At 42.6% G+C, this 13,531-nt stretch overlaps 1 protein-coding gene across 2 annotated transcripts in view; it reads right to left on the reverse strand.

Annotated features, from left to right (window-relative positions):
* LOC107994871 (3-phosphoinositide-dependent protein kinase 1) overlaps nt 1-13,531 on the reverse strand; it is a 491,030-nt gene that overhangs the window by 349,125 nt on the left and 128,374 nt on the right. The gene's annotated exons all lie outside the window — the stretch shown is intronic.

Here is a 13,531-nt window from a genome sequence, read left to right on the forward strand (position 1 = left end):
GAAAGAAAGAGAGAGAGAGGTGAATGACGGAGGTCTGGAAGAGAAGAAGTTCGACGCCTCTTTGACACGGTGATGATTAGACGTTAGGAGTCGAATGTATTTAGGGAAATGAATATATAGGTTTTCGTATATTTAAATTTTCTACGAGTGCATAAATGTCTGCAGTTTTCGATTGTTGTTGCTTCTTATTTTTCATTGATACAGGTTCGATTAAACAATTCGTATTCCAACTCTCTTTTCTCGTTCCATCATCATCTAAAAGCGCATAACAAATAATCACACAGAGATACGTATTTAAACATTGAATCATCGACGATATTTTCCTCTCGATTCTACTCAAACACGGTTCAACGATCGACTCCACGATTGTAATATTGGAGAAACAAAGCGTTTACGTTTCGCCATGTGCCCCATCGACACTGGTTTTCTGGTGTCGAAGGAGGCCTAGAGACGCGGCCATGAGGCGTCCTCCTTTTTTATTCGTCCCGGCATCGGAGGAACGCATGCCAGACCCGCAGATCACGCTCTTTGTCCGAGGACCGGAATTCCGAGAATACACATCGAAATTAAGGATATTTATTGGTCTGACGCCGCTAATGGAATTCTACTAGCCGAAAAAGAAAAAAATAGAAAAGTTTCTTTCTCCTACTGCTAATATAACACTAGTAATTAATGGTCACGTGGCGCTAGCGTCGTTTCGATCCCTAGAATCGTATAAAATATCCCAATATCTATGTAAAGATCCTGAAATTAAATGACAATTATTGAAATATAAGTAGCAGATTTTTAATAAAATGTATATCCTACAATCTCTGTATATAATGGAAAAATTGTTCGTTCCTATTGTTTCAAATTATAAAAAGAAAAAATATTTATTTCCTGTTACATTAAAAAAAAGTTGTTCATATTTAAGTTGATCCAACTTTTCGGATTCTTGATTTCGTCTGGCGCGAAATGATCCTATTCCACTTTGCTCAAAAATGTCCGACTCGCGACAAGTTCCTTAAAGAAGCGATTAAATTAATTCGTTTCCGCCCACCGACTCCCTTTACCGTAAGAATACGCCCAACTGGACCATCTGCCTCCACGTACGTATCACGACCCGATTCTTTCGCCACACCTTTTTTCTCCCATTTTTTTTCTATTCGATTCTCGGTCCAATTTCCCACAGCTGCGACAAAATTCGGGAAAAAGTCTCTTCCTTCGAGGAAACCGGTCTCTCCCAAGGGACACACGCGCCTTAATAACGTCTCATCTACGTGACCGCGGTAATTACCGTGAAACCAGGAAACGACTTTCCTTTTTTTTCTTTTTTTTTTCAGGATGCCAAGCCGATCTTAATTTCACCGGCGATCCAGTTTCCCTCGCGGAATGAACAGCCTTCTTCATTTCCATAGAACGAACAGCGAACACAGTGGCAGCAATCAGAGAGAGAGAGAGAGAGAGAAAGGACTTCTCTTTTCGTAAATTTCGAATACATTCTTCCTATTACTATTCTATCAATCTAGCTGTAACTTCTTAGTACAAATCGATCGTTTTATTGTTATATACTCATCAATATATGTATATTTATAAATATATTTATAAATATTAGAAGCATTTAAGATTAAACTCCATCGCATTATATTTTTTTTAAAAGACCTTCGTATTTATCTTTCAAATTTCCCCTTAATCACGTTACACGCAGAGGCAATGGCGCAATTTTTAGTTCACTTTTGTAGAAACGTATCACATTGTAGAGAGTTGCACTGTAAGTACGCGCGTGATGGCATTGCGCCAAAGAGACGCCTCGTCTCAGGCGTTTTCTAAAAGGTGTCTAATATACCTAAGGAGGAAGTCGGTATCAAAGGGCAGGGAATATTACGACAACGCGGGTACATCGTTAGCACACGAGAGAGAGAAAGAGAGAGGGGGAGAAAGAGAGAGAGGGATGTCAAAGGGGGAAGAGAAAAGGAGAAGAAGAGAGCCATCTACGCTAAGTGATGGAGACCATAGATATCGGTGTCGGGACGGTTCATTTGACGCGTGGACAAAGAGAAGCAAGAAGAACGTTCCCATTATTGACGGCCATTGTACTTCAAAACGCATCTTGATCTTTCTCCTGAACCGTTTTCATTCATCGTTTTTCTTCCATTCCGGCGAAATACAGATGAAATAACGTCGATCGCAGATCATGTCGATTGCGTGGAACTGTCGATTCAGGGAGCAAGTCTATGAATCGTTTCCATTTTCGACGGAGAAAAAACGATTCGCTCTATGATTTCTTTCCTTTTAATTATGACCTCGGAATGATAACTAGAAAGAAGCGGTTTTTGATAAAATAAGTATTGGATACGATGATATCTATTTTAATACTTCGTATCGATCATTTGACTCATCAAATTCCTGGAAAATTCATCACGACTCATAAATATTTTTCAAAATAATTCGACATATTTCCTTCATCTTCTCTAAGAATAGAATATTTCTTCCAACAAATCATTCCAAGAATGATTGCTTCGAATCTTGACTGGATACAAATCGAGACTAAATCGAGATGATATAATGATCGGTGGCGAGATTGCAGATCGCAATTTTTGCCTATTTTAACTGGAATTTGCGGGAAGCCATCGATGGAAGAGTGGAAGGAAGAGGCAGAATAAAAAAAAGGGAAAGAAAAAAGGGAGGAACTGGTAGGGAGAATATGCACGAACTTCGTAGTCTTCCATGTTGTAGCGAAGGGGACCGATGCGGCGATGGTGAGGAAAGAAAGGCAAGGGGTTCCATCCCTTAGTAGTCAGACGCAGGCGTCTGTCGCTCTGAAAGGCTGATGCGTAGCGATGGGAACGATGCCCTCGTACCATGAACGCACTCGAGGATATTTGTTCTTTGAATCGAGTGTCTGAGAGTATGTACATTAATGAAGGATCCAGTATTTTATGACTTTAGAAAATCCTGCCACGGAACGTTTTCAAAAGTTTGTCAAAATCATTAAAAACATGTCGGGATACAATTTAAAGAAAATCAAAAAGATGATCGATAGATGAAAAAAATCTTCTCGTGTAAAATTTAAAATCTAGTTAGTAAAATTAATGTAACATTAATTTCAAATTAATAGTTTCTCGCATCATCAACACGTCTGTCTGTCTTTTGGATAGATTATAAGCAACAATAAAATTAGTCCCATCACTACTGATGCGTTTATACTCCGATTTAACCCCCATCCGCCCCTATTTGTACGTTTGTCTGTCTGTCTGTCTGTCCGTCCCATACCAAGCGTCTTAACCTCGCCACCCTTCCATCCTCTATCCATCCTCTATCCGTCCTCATCTCCCTTTTGTATCCTTCGACCTGTCTTACGTATTGCTGCGACAATTGGCGTCCGTTGAATTTTGAACTTCGTTCCCCTCGACCCTCTATTTCGCTAACGAAGATAAAGAAAGAAACAGAGAGGACAAAGAAGGGATTGTTTTACGTAAGAACCGAGCGATTTCTAAATTTTTTTTTTTTTCTTACGGACTGCAGGGGGGCCACGAAGAAAGTTTTCTTTGCAAGCATCAAGGACGATTTCCATTTCGTTTAAAACGGGTCCTCCCCCCTTCTTCGTCCTCTTTGATTCTTCGTCTCGCCACGAATTCTTGAACAACGGACGATTCGTTTCGAGCCTGTTGTTTATTTACCCCCCTCGTTGACGAATCAACGAGGGTTGCGTTTCCTTTAGAAGAATCGTCGTCCGGATTCGTTTATTTCGTTTTACCCTTATGTCGATTTAAAAGTTTTCACGGTGTACGAATTCTGATAAGATAAATAATCTCACGGTAATGAAATTCCATCTATTTGCGAATTCGATAGAAAATATGCTAAATAACTCTTATCGACTCTTACTGATCTTCCTTAGACGAATCGCAGATAGAGAGATATCCATTATCGGAGACGATATGTAAATCACGACGTTAAGAATCAGGGGTGTGTAATAGAGAGGTAAACCGATTTGTACGAGGCCAAGGGTCGAAGCGTGAAAAGGCCTTAAATCAGAGTTTATACAGGCTCCCAAGGTTTTCTGAATTTATGACCGGTAGAGAGAGAAAGAGGGTAAAGGCTTGTGGTCACAGGGGATCGTGGGCAACAGGTATAATCTAGCATGTTTATCTCGGCTCCAAGTTTCCTCGTTCTTTCGCCGATATCGCGCCAGGCTAAATTAATCTCTCGGAACGAAACGGCCGAGCTAGTGGTCTACTTAGCGCGTGTCCAACTATCTAGCCTCCGTCCGTGAATCGCCACGTTTCTTCGCCGATATCGCGTCACGAAGATGTTGAAGCGTTTCCTTCCCCTTTCTTCTTCAACAACATTCGTTCAAATTTGTCGTTAACAATTTTATATCGTCACAATATACTTGCGAGTGGAATTATTCAAGAATCGATGTGGACAAGTAACAAGTAGATATTCATATTTGAGTTTCTTTCAGGTATATTCCATGATTCAGCAATCTCCGTGTTCCAAGATTTTTTGATTTCTCTGTATATAATAAACTGGCAATTGATTGAAACCGCAATAAAAATTTGCTTACTAATTTTACTAACTACAAATAAGCTTCGGGATCATCTCTGTTTTTCCTATTGTTCTTTTATTCTTTCAAGAATAAATTTTGAACAAGTGTTATATAATTATAATTATTTGTAAATCAGAAAAAGGATTTCAAACGAGCATATACTAGAAATCTATTTTACAGAAAGGCTTTTATAGCTCGGAAATTTTTCCCCCTCCTGTTCCTCTGCTTGAATCACGATATCTCGACAGCTATCCGCGCGATCGAGTAACGAAGTTCGAAAATAAACGGTTCGTTTTACGCGGCATCGTCGCGAAACTTTCGACGATAAATCGACTTCCGCGCGATTCAACGACCCCGCCAGCCCTCCCCTCCCTCTCTTCCCTCCCCTTCCTCCTACGTCGCATAATCTCCGGAACATAATACGCGAAACGCAGGATCTATCCGATCGAATGGTGGCGCGGGAATCGTTATTCTCTGTTTTCACGCGGTAACAAGACACTCCTGATCCCCGATTCGCCGAGTTAATCACCTGAACTCTGTCACCAATGGCATTAGCGGCTTGTACCGTCGAATTCTAAACTGTAATTCCTGTCTACGTCTGGAGAAAAGCGGCTTTAAACCGGGTATCGAGGAGCCCGGGTGCCCATATCTTGTTTATACGCAATCGAGCGAGCGAGGATGAATTTCTGTGTGGTCGTGGTTGCCGCGCCAACGGCAATCGTGCTATTTAATTATCCGTTGTTTCTCTTTCCCTTCCTCTTTCGACTCGTTTCTTTTATTCGAATTTGGAGTAAAGCAAGGAACATCGAATCAAACGATACTCACATACGTGAGATGCGAACAGTATTATTCGATCCATCGAATAACAACAGCATTGAAGAAAAGAAACTCTCGTTCAAAATAATTATAGAATATTCAATTTCCTTTCTCAAGACTTCGCGACAAGACTTTGATTTAATAGAAGGACGAAAAAGAGTTTATTTGTTACATAATCGTGAATACCAAACTACAAAATTCCCGACAAACGGCTTACTCAAAATCGCATCCTCCCCCTCAATTTTCCCTCCCTTAAAAAAGGAGCAAGGTAAAAACTAATCCTGCTTAAACCGCCATCCACACCGCTACATATCTCAAGCACAATCGACTCGCAGCAAAGCCCAGCGCCCGATCGATTTATCAATAAAGGTGAGGGTGGCGTAACAAGGGATCGATCCTCTCCATATCGGTGGAGAGCGATATTAATTCGCCTCAAATATTCATACGGGAGAGGGATGATCGCTCGGTCGCCGAGGAAATATTTGTCTACACGGTTGGCGTGGGGCGCGAGAAGACGCGAAGGGGCCAGTTATTAATTTTACATTTGCCGCATGGTTGGCCGTGCGTGCAACCGCCGCGTTGGACGGCCGTTGAACGGCTTCCGGAGAACGAATCGGCGCCCACCACCAGCCACCCTTCCAGCGTCTGCGGCCGGAATTTCCCGTAGGTAAGTAAGTAAGAGGAGGATATTTTCCACGCGGCCTTCGCTAATTATGCGATCCCCTTAATTGCATTGCTAATTGCCCCCTGCAACATTTGCATCGAGCGACACCGAGAGTGCCCAAGCGTTGTTCGAGAGCGGCTCCGGATGCTGCTACACTCTTCGCTCGTCTTCGTGCCAGCTTCGACCCGCGACACGCTCCTTCACCGCGATTCCACGATAAACACTCGCTCGTGTACTCGCTCTTATGAAATATTCATGGGCCCCAGGTTACGATAATACGTCGCACGAGCGCCAACGTATTTTGGGTATTCGTAAAAATGAGGGTGTACGTATGCATGTATAGATTTTATAAGAGAAATTTAATGTTTAACGAGCGTGCGTTAAGGGAGCGAGAGATTTCGGTCGAAACGAGAGGTTTAAGAAGAGGGAGAGTTAATGGGCGAATAATTGAGGATTGAGTTATTAAGTTTTCTAAATTCGAGAGGAGATATAATTTTGAGTGATTAATTAGCGTTCGAGATAATATGGAAGAGGTTTGTGGGAAATATTATCGTTTGCGCCGAATATATTATAATTTATTCATTTTTCTAGTAGAGAAAACAATAGGCTGCATTATAAAGCGAAATATTACTGAAGATTGTATTTTCATCTCATAAAAACTTCTTAAGAATGAATAAGTACAAAAAAAAACGACAATTTATTAAAAGTTCGTAGAAGAAACATCTTATCTATTATAAACTTTCATGAACGGGACGTTTCATCCTACATCTACCTCTCCAAAGATCATCATCCCCCGCGGAAGAGAAGACAAACAAAAATTCGCCTGAAAATTCATCGCGTAAAAGAAAGAAAGAAATAAGGGAAAAACAACAGCCTAAAACGAAGGTAAATGGCTGCGCAGAGGTCTCTGACGTAGGGCATCTAATTACTCGATTGTCGTACATACGGATAAAAAGGAAGAAAAGAAGGTCGTTCACGCTCGGTTGGGGTTGTCACCCCTCCCGCTTCTCACCCACGCTCGGTATAATCGTCGTTACCCCCGAAAAAAGAAAAAAAAAGGTTGCCAGTTTTTTCCGTCGGATCCACCCTCCCTCCTCTCCTCCCTCCCCCACGGTTTCTCGCCCCGTAAACCACCCCAGAGCTGCGTGGGTGGCTGCTGCGCCTCGGTCCCGCGGGGATTGACGACCAGGGCAGGAACCAGCGCTGCACAAATGCCGTAGGCTTTGTTTTAATTGCGACGTTTGTTCTCTCGCGCTTTATAAATGCCTCTCGACGAGGGCCCGCCCCGGGTTCCGCGACCTTTTCCATCTTTCGCCTTCCCCCTCCCGAAAACCGCCACCTTCTGCCCGGCTACTTCAACGGCTGCTCCTTGAGCACGAGTTACACGGTTGCTACAGATAAGAGAGGAAACAGGGATGGAAGCAGGGAAGGAAGGAAGGAAGGAAGGAAGGAAGGAAGGAAATGGGGGTTGGGTGGTTGGAAGGTCGTTTCAAGCAGCCACGAGGGCTAATCTTCCTTTCGTTTGCGGAAATTTCGCGGCCTTTCGACCAACCCCTCTCGCGCCACCCTCCCCTTCACGCGGAAAATTGAATCCGACGGAAGGGGGGAGTAGTCTCTTTGAACGGTGGAATAAGCGGGATTAGTTTAAGATTGTTTTTCTAAAGGTAGGATATCTCTCCGGAGTTTCCACGGTTTACCTTTCATTTTGTGTTGACGCGTGAGAGTTCCTTTTTACAAATGGATACTTTTCTTGATCGCGAGGATCGGAAATTGGAATTATTATCGATTATTATTCGGTGAATAATAATTTTTTTATTATCTAGTTTTATTTTCCGTTAAACGAGAATACAGTTCCGTATATAAATGATAAAATTGTTGACACGATTTGAGATATCCTGGATATTATTTTAGACACGCCTATCTAAAAAATCTAAAAAGAAATTTCCTGCTACAATTCGATACGGTTGAGTTGGAATGTTGTTGAAAAAGCATTTGGATAAAAGTATTTCCTTAAATCATAATTCCAACTTCTTTAATATCTCGTTTCAACGCTGAACATATTGAATTAAATTTTATTCCCGCCACCGCGTTAAAGAAAAGTCGTCTGTTTGCGTTACCTTTGAGCAAAGATAGTGCAACAATCCGGACAAGAACCGGTTTTAGTGGAACCAAACTTCGTGTATAATGGAGGTTCAACCGTGGCGCAATTTCTGTAGCTAGCGGTAAATCAAATTATTGTACAAAAATGGAGAATCAGAAGACGTGGAAGGCACGAACAATACACCCAACGAAAGGTACTTTTCACAAAGCCCCCTTTCACCGAGGTTGGCGCGCATTAAAAATCGAAACACAGGCGGCGGCGGCGGCTGCCGCTATTCGAAAATTTTCCCGCCCTCTCCCTCGCCCCTTTCGCCAACAATTGAGACGCGAGGAATGAAAGGATTACCCGTCACAAAGAGGCGTCGGGTGTGAAGCAAAGCGTCCCGTAACAACACCGCGAAAAATAACATTTATTACCGTTCGTTAGGCAAAGACAATGGGCGCAGCCGCGAAACGTCTTTCGTTAATCGCGAACTCGTGCTACCTTCGGCTACAATCGAATTTGGGGTGGCTTACAGCAGCCCTTCTCTCCGTTCTCCCCGTTATTATTAATCACTCGACGCGATCCTCCGGTTTACGACTCTTGCCTCATCAATTAAAATGCTCGAGAGTATGAGCAGCGCTGGCTATAAGGGAAGCGCGAGAAAACGTGTCGAGAAAAATTGTGTTGAGAGCGAAAAGTAAAACGAAAGAAGATAGAGAGAATATCTCCATTTGGATATCGCTCTTATGTTTCGCCGTTGATTAAAATTAACTCTCATCGTATCGATTGATACAAATGCACTAGTAGACACTGCCTTCTCTTCGATCGATCCGTTATACAAATAAGTCTTTCTTTTGGATACTTTGTTAAAAAAGAATTTCACCTTATACCGATACAACTTATATCTTCCGATACAATTTAAATAAAACTTCATAAAATTTATTATGATTTCGTGAAATTGTATTTCATTGTTGTTTACGTATATCGATAAAACGTATTTAATATTTAAAGACGATATAAACGAGAAATGTATATAATTTAAATGGAATTTACTTTTCCCATTTTTATCATAAATATCTTCCAATTCCCCGGACTGTAACGATTCATAACTTATCCCAACTGTTACTATAATTCAAAACCTATTCGTACACTTATTCCAACTACCAATAACAATTTTCATCCCCCTGTATCGAGGGGGAAGAAACGAGCGGAAGCTCTACGTGTACCTCGTAAAAATTGACTCATCGTGCAACGAATCCTGTTAAAGGGGGGTCGAGAACGGAGTGGTATAAAAGTGGTGAAAGATCGCCACGTTGATTCCCTGCCCGCCTCTTAGTCATTACACACCGGTGAAACACCGACAATCGTTGCGATTAATTACCTTCCGCGAAAACGAGTCGGGGTCCACGATTTAGAACTGCGATAGTTGTTCGCAGAGACAACTGGTAAACATTATATCGTTCGGTATATCGGCGCAATCAGCGTAATGAAATTATTATGTCAACCATGAACACGAGTGGGGGAGGGGGAGGGGCTCGGTCATGAACCACCGAACGCTTTGTAATAACATTACCGCGGCCACGCTTCATTTCAGCCACCCCTTTACGTTTCAATTCACCCGTGAAAGGGAAGAAACCCGGGTGTTTTCGATGAAACCCGTATGACGATTCCGTGAATTAGTAAACGCCAATCACTGATTGAATCGAGACCGCGTTAAATGCATTAAAAGCGAGCGATTAATTAAAGAATCCGAGCGGCAAGAGATCCATTTTTTCGACAATTTTTATTACGTAACGAGATACGCGAGAAAAATTAATATTATATCGCGCGGTTGCTAGTTGGAAAAAATATTGATAAGGAATGTATTTTAATAGAGACACACTTTAATCCCATAATTGATAACCTGAATATTTTAAGACACGATTGCTTGTAATATCAAATGTTTATTCATTTAGCTTATTACGAAATATATATATATATATATATATACATAACGTCTCGCTCATGTTTAGATAACTGAAAGTTGCTGTGCCAGTATCGTTCTCGCCAATATGCTTGATTCTTATCAATAACCTTTAAATGGAAACCACATTCTATCTCCCTCTTGCATTTAATGAAAAGAAAAAAAGAACAACATTTCTAACCGATAAATAAATAAATTCCACGTTACATTTTATCAAAATAGTTTACAAAAACGGCTATTAACCATTATCACGGTTAAAAATATTTTTCTTTCTCAACCGGTTGAGCGAAAGCAATAATGGTCCCGCGAATAATAATAACGGTTTGCTGCAAGATTTCTCAATTGTCTCGCGCATTCCTCGCTTCCTTACTCCCGCCAAAATTCCAACCATTTCTTTCATTTTATCCAGCCATAGGTCGGACCAACCCCCGCCCCAATAATGCAATGCGCCCCGATGCGATGGAATATGCGAGCAATCCTATGCATCCTGTGCATCGACGAGGGTTGCCTCCTGGCCGATCGAATCGCGCCACGTCGGAAGGCGACGTCGCTCAAGGAGAGGTCGCGGTCGCCCGATCCGGCACAAAGGTGATTTACCCCAGCCGCTTAATTTCGTCGAATTAACTTGACGAGACTCGTTCCGCCCCGATGCCTTCCACGAAAGCCAGTCCAAGCGTAACGTTTATTAACGATATTAGTTCCCATCCCTGATGCGTTCGAATCAGGGGGGATGCGCGATAAACGCGAAATTCGATTCGTGTCGATCGTTTCAGATTCGAAGATGAGACAGAGTTATAGAGAATACAAATTTTGTACTATTTCGCGTTAACACTTTCGATTCGATGTAATTATCGCTCGTTACGAGATTATTAAATTATTCGATTTATAGAAGAACGAATAATCCGTCCCACGGATCTTAACTCTCCACCAACGAAACAACATCCGTTCCCAAAGAACAACCGAAAATTTCACCCAACCCGTGTATATCATTCGTCAAGATCCGAGTAACAAAGGGCCGATAAATCGATCCCTCCTCCCCCATCCGAGAGAAACCGGCCAAAACACCGACTTAACGCCACGCGCAAACCTGGATTTATGAAGGCCCGTGCACGATTTACGCACGCCTCCGCGTTTTAGAATAAGAGGGGAGGGGAGGGTGAATTATAGGTGGTAACTTATGCGTGGTAACTTACGAAGACGACCAAAGCAGGCTCCCTTCCCCCTCTTTACCTGGCCTCCGTATATTCGACACGCAAGTCGGACGGGGGTGGCGAGTGGAACCGCCGTGCGAGCGGAACGTTAATTCAGTTGTTTTATTGCCAGGTGAATCCCTCCGGAGCAAGGTGCCACCTTTCCTTCGTTCGCTTCCTCCCCCTTGGCGAGAACACGCACGCGAATACGAAGGAAAAGGGAGGGGAGGGGAGGTTTAAAGTTGGCATAGTTCGAGCGAGGAGACTCCCCCTCTCACGTCCCAACCCCTCGGCGCTGACCGGTCCGGCTTATTACGGCGCTGGCATTATTACCGTTCCACGGCACATTTCTCGAATGGAAATTCCGCGAATCGTCGGGGACGACGACACCGAGATCCCGGGCGGGATTGCGCCGCAATGCCGTGTACACAGGGTCGGGGTCAGGGGGAGGGACGTCGATGCGGGGGGAGCAGCAGGAACGCGTGGCGTTAACCCCTGACGCGACCTTTAATCGATATCCTATCCGAGATCTTGGCGAGTCTGCAAGGTGGTGGGCAAGGGGGGTGTGTGGGATCTAGTTTCGTTGGGTTTTAGGGTTAGGGAGAGTTTGGAGGAAGGTGGAGAGTTTTCATCTCGTCCCTTGCTCGTGCCTCGGAGCCATGAATGCGCAATTTCACAATTACACAGCGAGTTTGTACTTTAAACGTCGCGATTCAAAAACGGATGATGGGAATTTCGGGCAATTTCGGGTATCTCATTTTGTCTGAAAGTGAAGATGATTAGAGGGATTCGTGTTGACGCTTGATCAAACGTTATTAAAATTAGGAAAACGTTTGAAAATCCCTGTAATTCCGCGGGTAATAATTCTCGGATGATGAAAGATCATCGGAGGCGCATGAATCTTCCCCTTCGAAACTTTTTTTCGTTTATTCCACTTTATACCACTTTCAGTTCCCGAGATGTCTTCGTGAAAAGGTAATTTTTAAATCGTTATAAAAATCAATCACTCGACAAATCGATACTTGATTACGAATCTTTTAATCCATCTTTAACCAAATCCATCCGTGTTAAACAAGACCTGCGCACAACTCGAATAGCAAATTGCCACGAATTCCCTTACACGCATATAAACGAGATATTTTTGCAAGAAAATCCTCTCACGTTTCCAGCCCACTTGACACGTACCAACGTTAACCAGCGCAAAACTTGAGGGCCCGATTGTTAATTTCCGGGCTGGTAACAAGCGCCGACACTAACGAATTTTAATAAACCAAGTTGCTTGTAACTTTTTGATTGAGAGCGTAGGGAAACGGTAATGAACCGAGCGCTTTTACCACCGACCCTCTCCCTCCCCCTCAAACCCCTTCAACCCTAGTGGTCATCGTGAAAATTCGGACCGATGTGAATGTCATGGCGATGGAAGGCAGGATAACGAGAGTTATTTGGAAACTCGTTACATTTTGCTTACGGCTCGTTACGGTTCAGTACATTCTCGTGTTGTTCCACCAGAGATAGACCGGCCCGATCTCCAAACCTTCCTCGAAACATTTACAACCTTTGTTTCTTTCTCCCTCTTTCCTCCAATTCCAAGCCCACCCCTTCAGCCGTCATCTGTCGTTGTCTTAATTAGGCAGCTTATCATGCTCCCCGGCAAATTACAACTGGTGTGCGTTCGCGGCCGTGCACATGGAAAAAAACAAAAAAAATAAGAAGGACGACGAGATGTCGTGACTGGAATCGTTTCAGAAAAATTCGATAATACTCCTCCCTCCTCGACTAATTCGACTTTGCATGTTTCGAATTAAAGTTCGGGCTCTCTCGAAGCTTGGAATTTCACCAAATATGCCCGTGCTTCGATTTATTCTTCTTGTTATTCAATTATTATTGCGCAGGCATATCTGAAGAGCGAGAAACTTGGTTGCAAACTTCGCCATCGCGAACGGGGCCGTTTGGTCAAATGAAACGGAAAATTACCGTGTTTGTCGTTTATATTTCAGGCCAATGTTCCATGCGGGAATCTTTTTTTTTTTTTTTTTTTTTTTTTTCTTTAGGAGGCGCTAAGTGGATAGATATTTATGCAAATTGTTTATATATATATATATACACGATTAGAAGAATGGAATCTAAATGGTTTATTTAACCTTCTGCGTTTTAAACGGTTGCTTTATCTTTATGTATTTTTGCATATCGTGCGCAATTTTATTATATTTTTAGATGAATACATACACGTGAAAAGTTTATTATTGATAATACTATTGAACAATTTTAACACGCTTACGTTCTTAAA

Source organism: Apis cerana, linkage group LG1 (genome assembly GCF_029169275.1).
Source record: "Apis cerana isolate GH-2021 linkage group LG1, AcerK_1.0, whole genome shotgun sequence".
Classification (NCBI taxonomy): Eukaryota; Metazoa; Arthropoda; class Insecta; order Hymenoptera; family Apidae; genus Apis; species Apis cerana.